At 35.8% G+C, this 13,279-nt stretch overlaps 1 long non-coding RNA gene and 1 pseudogene across 38 annotated transcripts in view; one reads left to right on the top strand and one right to left on the bottom strand.

Moving 5' to 3' along the window:
- The window catches only part of LOC107149875, a 528,547-nt gene that overhangs the window by 296,150 nt on the left and 219,118 nt on the right, over nucleotides 1-13,279 (top strand). The window lies entirely within an intron of this gene.
- On the bottom strand, nucleotides 5,416-6,442 carry LOC107149960 (annotated as a pseudogene).

The following is a 13,279-nucleotide window of genomic DNA, read 5'->3' as shown; positions in this document are numbered from 1 at the left end:
AGATTGTTATCTGTCTCTGTATTATTTATGTGTTAAAAAGTGAGATGCCTCAGAATAGTTGAAAAAACAATAAAGTTTACATTCTTTGGTGGGCAATTATTTTGAACTTCAATTCAGGGGAAAACTTTGGAAGATGCTATGTCTGTCTTCCTGCCCAAAACAGTTCATCATTCTTACGTAGGTAACCACATCTGATGAACACAATGGGACCTTAATGCCAGTTGTTCTCAAGTTTTCTTGGGAAGCATACCAGGATCTTAATTGTACATTAGAAAATGCTTAAATGATGACATGGATTCTGCACCCTTATAAAAAGCAAGTACCACATACACATTTTCCATCAAATAGCTGTCATGGTGCAATTAAAGGAAAAATAAATCTGACCATCTTGATGACAGCCTGAGAAACCAAAACCCTGCAATAGAGATTTCTCTGAGAAAATGGAAACTTGTATTCCTTGACAGTGTAATTATTATGCTCTGTCAAATTACTTGGCTCTTCTTCTTTAAAATCACTTAATACTTCATGCAGATATTACTTTTGCCATCAAATATCACTTTAGGGAAAGTTAATAATTTAGAAACTTTTACATTTAAAAATGGCAAATCCAGTAGATGCATGAGATGCCATAGCCAGATAGCTTTCCCATCCTGAAAGTTTTGTGTAATTGATTCAGCCTCAAAGTTGGGCTCCAGACAGAGCGATTGGGATTACATATTAAAGACTGTTTGGGATGTGGAAGTCAGAATGTCAACAATGCTTTTGGAAATATTTTGAGAACATGTTGTGACTTTTATTTAGAAGAGAGTCATTCCATTCCTGGAATAATCTTCTCTTTTACTTTATATTTTAACATAAAGATCTCATTTTTGCAAAGGCTAACATCTCCAGGCTGGCATTTACTGATGGGAAAAATGCATTTTTATCTTTATCATAGAATTTATACAGTAATTACAATCTTATCTGACACTCACTAAAAGATCCACATGTATCTTTCACAGATTTAGGTATGATTTTACATGTACTATCTTGTTTAATTTCCTTAACAAATTGAGAACATTTTTATCATTATCCCATTTTACAGAGGCAAAAATAGAAGCTCAGTGATATTATATAATTTTCTAAGGTCACACAATAAGAATCCTACTGTAATTTTGTAGCCAGACAATTGGATTTAGAGCTAAACACTCCAGCCAACACTTTTTATTGCTTTCTTATAATGGCTACCAATTACTGAATATTTGCTATTGAACACATAACCAGCATATTTTTTTCTTTTAAAATCTAAAACAAAGGGCATACATCTTTTGATTTTCATTTTATAGATGAGGAGACTGAGGCTTATAAAAACTAATCTACCTACCCATTGTCACTCTATTAATATTACCTAATTTTGAGATACATCTTGAAATTTCAGTCTCAAACTTTACAGGGTGTTTAATTTTGCTTTTTTTAATATCATCAATACTCCATTTTGTGTGTGTGTGTGTGTGAGTGTGTGTGTGTGTAATTCGTAACCATCTCAGCAAGCCCATAGATTTCAAAAACAGTTCATTGGACAGTCATAGAGAGTTTTCCACATTTCAAGATAATTACTAGATAATAAGATACATTTTGTAGTAAAGAGATCTTGTCTCTATCTTGATTTTATTCTGTCTTTTATTTTAGATATTGCATAAATGTACTTTTAAAGCTAAGTACATGGATTTGACATGTAGAGGACAATTTTATATTACATGTCAAAGTTGCCACTTGAGCACACATTTTTGTCAGAAGATGAACATCTTAGCATTAAAAATGGTAAAGTTAGACTGCTTGTATTAGTGCCTTTTGTTATAACTATAGAATTAGAAACATCCATTACCTAGGAGAGAGGTATAAAAGGAGATTCCTTTAGTTCTCAAGTATATTTGTGGTAATTATATTGTGTTTGGCTCTTACGACTTCAGTAAAAACTTGATATGTTTCATGTAAGTATTTTAATTTACCCACACTCTACTCAGGACTTAGATATGTCATTTTTACTGAGGCTTAGAATGTGGGAAGCAAATGTGAGGCATTAATGCCAGATCCATTGCCTGATGGAAATGAATGATGATTCATTGTGGTAAAGGTGGGTCTCTGAGAAAGTGCAATAGGAAACGAGACCCAGGACACCCTAATGTCTGCCGTTCTCCTAGAAGTAACTGGTTCTTGGATAGTAAAATTCTCAATATATGTACACATAGAAAAATATCCACATTCCTTTCTCTGTCTTCTTTTCTGGGTTGAAGTATAGGTTTGACACGGAGGAGGGGATGTGATGAGGAATGAGGAAGTTATCTTTTTTTAAATGACCCTAAAAACTTTAGTCAAATTTGAAACCACTCTCAGTGGGCTCTTAGGCACCCTTAGGTAGATTCTCCATGTTATTGAACAGCACAGGAGCCTGGCCAGGTGGAGACTTTCTCAGAACAATGCTGTATTTTGGAACTGTTCCTTTCAGTCCTCCTTCCACGCATCTCTCCATTTAGAGGTTTCAGAACCTAAGTATGATCTGAAGATTCTTCCCATTTACTCCTCTTCTCTCGCCTTTTATCTTTCCCAATCTTTTTTTCTATAAATCACTTGTACATTTTACCCATATTACTATCTGCTTCACAAAAGACCCAAACAAACCTAATCAGATATGCAAGTAATTAAAGTTTTCTATTGATAAATATGAATATTTTGCTATAAATTTTTCTGTTAATGATATACATAATATTCCTCAAGAATTAATGAGACTGATGTCAAAATCTATCACTCATTTAGACTTTGAAAATGGAGCATTTGGGGGTCATAGTAGAGCAAGTGCTTAGCATGTGTAAGGCCCTCTGTTCAATCTCTATCACCAAAAAATTAAAAATAAAAATAAAAAATTGCTGAGTCTATTTATATGTACTCCATCTTCTTTTGAAGAATCGGGAGGTTTTCTCTCTGGGTCTTTAACTCAGAACTAGTTTATGACACTGGAATTTGCTAAATAAATAAAGTATTCTTTCTATGCCTTAGTTTCATCCTGTCTAAAATATGGTATTGAGTGACTGTTATGAAAAAAGTATACTTAAAATTTGATGAAAGTAAATTTTAAGTATTCTCACCACAATAAAAGGTAGCTGTAAAGCGATGGATATGTTAATTAGCTTGATTGTAGTTGTAATTTCACAATTTATACACGTATCAAAACATCATTTTGTACACCTTAACTATATAAAAATTTTTTTGTCAGTTATATCTCAGTAAAGCTGGGGGAAAAGAATGTGATCAGCTATATAAAATACTTAGCACTATGACAGCAATTTTAAAGAGCTCAATGTGTATTGCTATTACTAATATTAAGGCAATTGTGGCTTTCAACATATAGACCTTGAAAATCTCATAACCATAGAATCATAGAGTTGGTTGAAATGCCTCATAATTATCATCTCTCTGAACTCCTCAATTACGAATGAAGCTCTTTCAGGCCACCTCACAATTCAACACAATTCACCACTATCCCGGAGAGATAATCAATTGGATGTTCAGAATTCCTTTCATTTTTTGTGTGTGTTGGTTTTCTTAAGATAGTTTATCCCTTGACTCAGCCTCTTTAGGAGAGTCTCAGAAGAGTTTTGGGTCAATATGATGACTTCTTTCCTACTCTTTTCATTAGTCCTTAGTGTGACATTATTTGACTAGACAGATTTTCAGAGTCAGGAAAAAGGAACTGGGTTGGCATTGCTGAATTAATCATTGTTAATACCTGTTTATGTGCCCAGAAAATCCCCTATCAAATCACGCTTCATAATAATTGGAAGAGAAAACTAGATTTTGGCAATAGGATCCAGGAGTACTAGTGCCAACTCTGCTCTTTGGTTGTAGCAAAAAGCAAGTCACTGAATCACTTGGACCCTTAGGGCTGTATTCTAAAATAAAAGAACCAAATTTCCCCTAATGATCCTTAGTGGTAAATATTTCTCTGTTCATTCATACAGTTGACCTCTACTTCTTTGTTTTAATTATTTTGCTTACAGAAGAAGGATTTTGAGGTGGTAACTGTCAAGATGTAATATGAAATGAACATAATCTGAAAGATATAATTGGAGCATGAGAGCATGGGCAGAGAATTGAAAAATAAATAAAAGACTATTTATTAGTAAATGTGATGCCCAGAGCAAAGACCTCAGTGAGTGCTGGAGAAACATTAAATACTCAAGAAAAGATAGTATTTCAAAGGTGCATAGGTATTTTTCTCTAGTTTGTGAAGGGCGATTTATCTGTCTATCTAGCTATCTACCCATCAATCTACCTATAGATTATTTCAGTGTCTGGGGAGCCTTGGGCTTACATGTATGTGTGAGAAGATGGCACAGGTGATGAGTGAGTGAGCCACACATGGTTTTATTGAGCATCCTCTAAACAATTCTTGTGAAGGATGAAGCTGGAGATAGGAGATGGAAGATAAAATCACCAAATTATATAATGTGGTCCCATCTGCAGGAAATTCAGACGACTGATTTAAAGTAAAATGATTTAGAGGACCAAGAATCTGTTTAAGACATTTTGCCTGCCCCTGTTAGACCACGGGCTCCTTCTAGATGGAAACTGGCATTGATTTATCCTGGCTTTTGTCATAGCCAGCACAGTATTTGGCACATCTGAAGGGTTATTAAAGTGAATCTGTTTAGGTTGAAATGGAATAATTCACCACACTATTAAGCTGAGTTTGTGCAAGTGTGGGGGGAGAGGGTGGGGGAATGGTGAATTTTCAAATCTGGCTGAGTTGTCCTGAGCTAAGGGAAGGCCAGGGACTTAAAAGTTTGTATTGCTTCCTGGGGAAAAGTAGGGACCGATGTCTTGAGGCATGTACTCCTAGTGGACAATTTCCAAAGAGAAGAGTAAGGAAGTTTAATTGTAAGTTTGATTTATCACTATGTGCCCAGAAAATGGAGAAGGGACGGGTTGCATTTGAGAACTAAAGCACAGCATCTCATTAGGAGACAGAGTATAAGCATCACAAGGAAGGCCATCCTTATTGTATTGGGAAGAATGGTTTCTTCCAAGGTACAAGAGGTACAAGAGCAGAAATAGGAGACCAGCTAGCCATCTACTCCAGTCAAGACGAATGGGGCTTTGATAGGGTAGTGGCAAAGGTGAGCAGAGGCAAGCACTTGATGGCAAACCAAGAGTTGAGCTTGATATAGTAAGTGGGGGAGTAGAAAGGACACACATGACTTTTACGTTTGTCCAATCATAGCTCAGCATTGCACAAATATGTTAGTGAGAATTCAGTCAGATCAGATTTTCTTCCCAAATTCATTATGCGCTCCATTGAAAATAAGCGTGTAGACCCATTAAAACAATTCTTATTAGTCTTTTTATTCTTTGCTAATAAAACTTGAAACTTCCATTTGATCCAATAAAACTTTTAATAACCTTTCTTTAGAAATCCATTTTTATATGTTCTAAGTAAAATAATTACTGAATAGTGAAAAATATATTCTCAATTCCACTATTCCTTTATTAAAAATTACCTGCTTAAAAATGCTTGAAGTCGGAGATTTGTCTAGGAAATAAATTATTTAAATATAGTGTAATTTTCTCTAGGGATTGTGGGTAAAAGGAATTAGACTAATAAAACCCAGAGTATGGTTTGAATCCTGATCTCCTGGGCACAAATTAGATGTCACTAATTGGTATGATAGTTCATATTTTGGTGGACTGGTGAGACACCCACATGCATTTGAGGTATTGCTCCTATGCAAAAATCTTTCATAAAAAGATTCTTTGGATACCCAAAGAGAAAATAAAACTTTGAGAGATGCACCCCCAACCAGGGCAGCATTTCCCAGACATGGGCCTCCCTGGTGCTATTACCTTTAATGTAGATAAGGCCCCAGAACATCATTAAATGACACAATCTGGGACCATCTCTCAAATCCTCTTTCTCCTCCAACTTCTCAAGATATTATAATTTATTGATTAAGATATAAGTGTGGTGTTGTGGTTGAGCTGTTTCAGCTTGAAACCAAAAACATTCAGCAGATGCTCTGCAGGACTTGCAGTGATCTCTGGGACCAGATCCTTCCAGCCTCCCATAAAATATTTCACCTTTTTGGAGTGTGTGATGAGACTCTTCTACCTGTCTTTCAGTAACAGGAACTGTACCAATCTGGCCAACACTGTCTGATTCTAAGGACAGTAGGCCTTCACTGTGCCGAGGCTCTGGCTGCCAAGGCCCTTGCCCCTTTGTGGTAAGGGTTGGCTCTGCAGCTCCCTCTTCTCTCATGGTGCTAGGTTCTCCTTGGGGCTTTCCTGCAAGAGGGTCTTGGGCCTCCTCCTGTGAAACCATCAGGGATTGAGGATGGATATTATGGCCACCAGCCTTCTGCTTCTCAGCCCAAGTGACCAGGAGACCCCTGCTTTAGGGTTTCTGCACCATGTTTTCAAAGAGGCAGGTGTAAATTACATACACAAGAAGAGATATGTGAGTTGCAGCTTGAACCCCAGTGGAGAGGTTGGATGGTTAAGGGGTCAGTGAGAGGGGGAATAAGAACCATAACACAGAGGCTTTGTGGCTGCTGTGCCACACTGCAAAGCTGTTCTGCTTTATTTGGTTATATATTAGCTGCCCTAATGGACATTATCTCACTGCCCTTTGACTAACATTTCCCTAATAATCAGTGATCCTGGTCATCTTTTCATATGCTACTGACGTTTGTACCTTTTTTTAAGAGCAATATCTGTGCAAGTCTTTTGTACATTTTGCATTGTTTTTGGTAGTGGTGTTAATGTTTTGAAAGTTCCCTAAATATTCTGAATATTAATATTTTAGCAGAAATGTGATTTCATAAGTAATTTCTCCCAGAGGTGTTTCCTTTTTCTCTTTAGATAGTGTCTTTTAAAAATCTGTGGAGGGGCTGGGGATGTGGCTCAAGCGGTAGCGTGTTCGCCTGGCATGCGTGCGGCCTAATTTTTTATAAGAGTTTTATAGTTTAGGGTCTGATAATTAAGTCTTCGATTCATTTTAAGCTAATCTTTCTACTGAATGTTAACTAATCAGAATAGACTAAAAGTTTATATCCACCAAAATATATATATTTGAACCCTATACCCTGATGTGAGGTTTCTTTAAGGAGAGGCCTGACAGAGGTAATTAGGCCATAAGAATAAAGGCCTCATGAATAAGAGTAGTGTCTTCATAAAGAAAAAAACAGAGAGTTAGTTAGCTTTCTCTCTACCATACTTGGATACAATGGGAGGTTGGTACCCTGCAACCTGGAAGAGGGCTCCTTCTAAAACAAGACCATGCTGTCACCCCAATCTCACATTTCTGGCCTCCAGTACCATGATAAATACATTTTTTATTATTATATACACGCAGTATGTGTATTTTGTTACAATAGCCTAAACTAACAAAAGCACTATGGGGTGCAACTTCAAACTTTTGCATGTGGAGAACCACTTTTTCCAGCACTATTTGTTGAGAGGACTGTCTTTCAAATGTCTTGTAACCCTTGTTGAAATTCATATGCTTGTATATGTAAGGATTTCTTTTTAGAACATATTTCATTAGGTTGTACAGATCTTTATAGAAGTACCACACTTTTAATTACTGGGTACCTCTCTATATACTATGTTTTGAAATCAGGTAGGATAAGTTCTCAAGATGTTTTGTTTTCAAGATTATTTTTGCTTTCATGATTCCTTAGTGTTCCACATGAATTTTAAGATTTTTTTTCTATTTCCACAAGATAATATCATGTGGATTTTGATAGATTAAATATCTTGGCAGTCTAAAGTCTTCCAATTGATGAACATGGGTTATCTTTTATTGAAATCCTTGTTAATTTCTTTCAGCAATCTTTTGTAGATTTCATTTTCTTCCCTATCCTTGGTTAAGTTGAATGCCTGAGTATTTTATGCTTTTTAATGATAATAAATAGATTTTTTTTCTTACTTTTCCTCTTCAATTGTTTATTGTTTATGTATAGAAATGCATCTAACTGTCACGTGTTGACTTTTTATCCTATTATTTTACTGAATCCATATATTAGATATACCAGTTTTTATTTTGAATATTTAGTCTTTTCTATATGTTAGATCACATTGTCTGTAAACAGAGATAATTTTACTTCTTTCTTTCCAATTTGGATATTGCTTATTTATTTTGTCTAACCTCCTTCCTTCAACTGAATTTCTACTATTATACTGAGTAGAAGTGTTTCAAGTGAGCATATTTACTTGTTTCTGAGCTTACAGGGAACATTTTCAGTCTTTTAGTATTGAGTATGATGTTCACTGGGTTTTTTTCATATGTGGTTTATTTTATTGAAGTAGTTTCCTTCTATTTTTAATTTGCCATGTAGGTTTTTTTTAGATCACAAAAGGCTAATAAATTTTTCAAAAAAAATTTTTTTTGCATCAACTAAGATGTTCACATGCCCCTTTCGTTTTCCCTTTTGTTCTGTTCATTTGGCATATTACATTGACATATTTTCATGTATTGAGGTATTCTATTCTATAAATATACTCCACTTGGTCATAGTGTATAATTCTTTTAACATACTGTCAAATTCATTTGCTGCTATTTGGTTGAGGATAGTGCAACTATGTTCATAAAGGATTTGGTCTGTGGGTTTCTATTCTGGTGGTATCTTTGGTTTTGGTTTGTTTCCGTGGTGCTGGAGATCATACCCAGGGCCTCTCACCTGCCAGGGAGCTGCTATGCCACTGAGCCACATCCCAGCCCTGATGGTATCTTTGGTTTGGTGTCAGGAAAATGCTGCCACTCACTAGGATGAGTGGTGGAGTATCTCTGCTTTTTACTCTTTTTGGAAAATATTGAGAAGGATTGATTATTTCCAGAGTTTTCCTGTAATGTTTTCATATTGCAATTGACTAAGGGTGACTAAAACCACGGAAAGTGAAACTTCAGATGAGGGGGAACTCCCAGATATATAAAATGTTATATTTATACAATGTATTAGAATCTAAGTGAATAACTGCAAGCCACAGAAAGAAAAAAATAATAATGTATTTTGGAAATAAAAACAATGCTATCTATCCTTTAGGGATCTATATGTAATAGTAAATATGAGATGGCCATGAATGATAATGTGAAGTTCAGCATGGCAATTACCTTTAGAAAAGTATTAATTAAAAAAAAAAAACTACCACCTAGTCCACTTATCTTTACATCTATTTTCTCATGTTGTCAATGAATAGAGATTCTTTACTGTGAATATCCCCTGGTCTAGGGGCTAAGAGATGAGAAAAGAAGGAAGTAAGATTATAACACAGGAGTTATAGTCTAAGTGGAAGATACACCGAAGAGTTTAGACTACAGTGTGAACATTTAATAGTAGAGAAAACTGTCAGAAATGATGATACTTCTTGTAGCAAAAGTCCATACAAAGCCTGACTCCTGGGACATGGCTGTGGTGGTAAGGTACCATGCATGAGACAGAGCCAGCTCTGCAGCACAAGACAGGACTCCTCTTGTTGGACTCTTCACTCTTCTTTCCAAGAAGCAGTGAAATCCATGACTTGAAGATGCTCCCATTTCATGTCTGGTGATTTCAAGCATTTCTTACAATATCTGATGTACTGCACAAAGGGTTTTGTTCTAGGTAATGTGTACTTTTTTGTGATATGTAAATATTCCTTATGATGTGACATCAGTGATAGGTGTCATATAACTTAGTTACTTTTCATTTGGAAAGCATATTATTCTCCACATAATCACTGATGTAAACACAGAGTACACCAGATTGGGTGAGATTCTTTTTTTAACTCAACAAGTAATGTGTTATAGCAGAGATGTATTTTCATTCTTGAAAACTTTGTGTGGTATCATACAGGGGACTTAGGGGACAGCTATACTAGCTTACCTGGAGACCTCTTCTTCAGCCCTGAGAGTCTCTAAGTTTAGCTTGCAAAAGTGAGAAATGTTTTCACAGATTGCTATATAACTAAGAATCTTCTGTAGTGGAGTGTCATTGTCAGTGTCTCCAATCCCTTGTTTAAGTTGTATTTTCATTAATTTTACTTTAGTTACTGCTTGGATGATTTTAAAAATAACAACCTTCATGCAATTACTTCATTTATTTCTGTCTTAAAATTATCGCTTCTGAAATTCAAAGAAGACTCACTAGGTCTTTCATTTCAGAAATTAGTTTTTAAATAAAGTTCTTCTCATCTGGGTTTTCCATAATTTTTATAGCTTTAAATCCAACTCCCATTCTTAATGACTTCATTTCTCTAGTATGAGAAGTCATTTCTTTTCAAGTCCAATTTTACACATTTTGGTTTCAACCTCCTCATAATAAGGTGGGAAGACTGCCTTGAATCCATTTTCCAAATGAAGAAACTAATGCAGACAATTCCCTTTTCCTAGAGTATCAGGATGACAAGACAAAACCCTGGGGAGGTCAGCTGCCTACCCCGTGGTCTCTGCTACTAAGACTGAAATGTGGGAAAGTTTTATACAAACACCTGCATGTTCATACATACACATACCAACACACACACACACACACACACACACACCATGTGAATTTCTGAGAATACACAAAGGGAAATAAGCTGTGAACTCATTATTGTACCTGTTTTTTTTTTCCTTAAATATGGAAAGAGTAAGGAAGGGATAATTCTAATAAGGATTTCTACATCCTGCTGTGCAATTGGGTGGTCCACATAGCATGTATACCAGAATATTAATCCACACAAAGAACCCAAGAAACCTTGGGTATTATATACCTTCAGGTATCCTCAATATGGGTCCAGAGATCATGGTATCTGATGAGCTGTATGAATTGGAGCTCAGAAAGGAAGGATATCATAGTCAATTAAGTCTTAGATAAACTGGGAGAATTGAAGTGGAGCAAGTTTCTGACCTGCCATACCTCAGAGCTTTTAATATGTTAACATGAAGGCTGATTTTGTAAGGAGCACAGAATGCAATATTTTCCAAACATTCAAATGCAGAATTGTATATTTTATGTTACATCTTGCAAAAACCATTTTTCTTTAATCTCTATTATTTTATTTTACCAAAGGAGAAACTAAGGAGTAGAGAGAGAGGATGATTACCCAAAGATTAATAAGGAAATTAATTTTATTTAATTATGTTATGTATGTATATATGTATGTGTATATACTTTATTCTATATTTTGAAAGATTTTCATCATCATTACATAATAAACATCTGGGATATTAATAAAAGCACAATAGCACATTGTGACAATAATATGCCAAAATGCATCAATATATACTTATATGTCCATAGATGTTCAAGGTGTTCACTTAGGTGACTCAGAATGCTCTTCTCATTTTGAGTAATCTGAGGCCCAGGCTGAGTTTTGGCAGATGGTGGCCTATTCCCACAATGCACTGCTTCAGTCTTATATGAGCATGTATAGCCAGACCAGCTTTTCAGAGATGAATCAGAAGACGCCCTATTCCATATTCATTTAAACTTCCTCTTGGGTTTGCAGAATAGAGGACATTTATGAAAAAAGATGACTTGCTATCTCTGAGTGCACAATTCTCCTGTTCACACAAAACAAAATAAAAGCACTTTTTTTTTTCTCTAGGGATACTGAAGGGTGGGAGTAGCTGCTTGCTTCATGCAGAATTGATGATTAAGAAATATCTGCTTTATTTACAAATTTGCTCTGTCTTCAAGGAGAATAGCCTTTGTTTCTTGTCTATGAATGTCATGTGTGCTGCAAAGCATACATAAGGGCAGAAAATGCAAGAAAGATGATTATTTCTCAGAGTAAAAGAAAAAAATGAATAAGCAGCACTTTAACTTCCCCGGAAATAGATGATGGAAAGAATCAGCTTGTGGTTCACTTGTTGTTTTTTGTTTGTTGTCTCCAGGCAGAATCAGTGTTACTGTAAATGCTTTGTCATCTCACTGTTCACTTCAGAAACAGACATTTATTCTTTCTCTTTAGGCTTAGGCAATGAATGTCTGGCTGATCTTGATTCCCAGTTCAAAAAACTCCCACCTGGTGATAGAAATGCCCAACAGTTGAATATCTAACTCCAAATTCTTCTCTGTGTGGGGTTCTTCTTAAGACTTTGCATTTATGTCTTGCCCAGTTAATTAGGTTCACTTGCTAGCTTCTGACTGCCTGTCAGACTCCAAGAACAGACAGTAATCTTCAAGTTTGATCGACAGCCTGTGACATGGGCATGAGTTTGACCTGAGTGCTTTGCTTGACTAGTGAGTGGTTCCTATCCTGATACAGAAATCATCAAGCTTTGGACCATCCTGTCTAGAAGACCAGGACAGACCTGTAACATTCTTAGTTTAATCTCCATTCTCAGATACCTGCATCTGTTTCTTATGGTCTCTAGAAGCTTCTGGATTTTGTTAGGAGACTTATAGTACATTCCAAGCATCTGATTGTTGTACATAATTTCAGCTGATTTGAAACATCACTGCACAACATAAGTAATAAATAAATATCAAAGACAACACTTTTACCAAGATTACTTTATCCTGACAGAACAGGTATTCCCAAGAACTAGTTCTGCCAAACCACATCTTAAAAGTGAGTTTTTTTTTTTTAATAACAGTACCTCTTGAGAAATGGAAGCAACATTTGATGAACATCAGTATCAAAGCTGTGACAACATCAGAAATGTGTGAATTTCTGGTCCACAATTTCACAGCATCTCTGCTACTATTGATTTTTCCATTCCCATCAAGGAGGAAAGCAGAATCATTTATCAGAATCCAACTCCATCTGGACTGCGTCTGAATTTTGTACTCCTAGTTAGATCATTTTGGTCCTTAGATATTAAAACATAGTGTAGGCCCAGGGCACATGAAAATCATAATCATGAAGGGAAAACAAAAAAATGATGTGGCTTCATGTTTTGGAAAATATATCACGTACTGTTGTACTTTCAGTTTTTCTTTTTAATGACTAGATAAATAAAAAGGAGGAGCTATGTGTCTGACTTTGGCTTCCATTAAAAATCCAAAGGAAAGCAGAATATCATGGCTCCACTCTCTGGGCCAGGCAATGATGATGCTTTGGATCCTCAGATAGTCTTATACATCTTGTTGGTCTCACCTGTTACACTGATGTACAGGGAACATCTTAATCTCAGGATGATGAATGGAGTCCTCTGTTCCCTGATATAAGGAACAAACTCTTCAATACTAAGAATTACAATGGAGACCCATAAAATGGGTCCTCTGGGAGTTTCTCAGCCTTACCAAGGAACTTGAGGACTCCAGAATACAAAGGCAGACAG

This window comes from Marmota marmota, unplaced genomic scaffold (genome assembly GCF_001458135.2).
Source record: "Marmota marmota marmota unplaced genomic scaffold, marMar, whole genome shotgun sequence".
Lineage (NCBI taxonomy): Eukaryota > Metazoa > Chordata > Mammalia > Rodentia > Sciuridae > Marmota > Marmota marmota.
The sequence above is the reverse complement of the archived record's forward strand: the minus strand, read 5'-3'. Positions and strand labels throughout refer to the sequence as shown.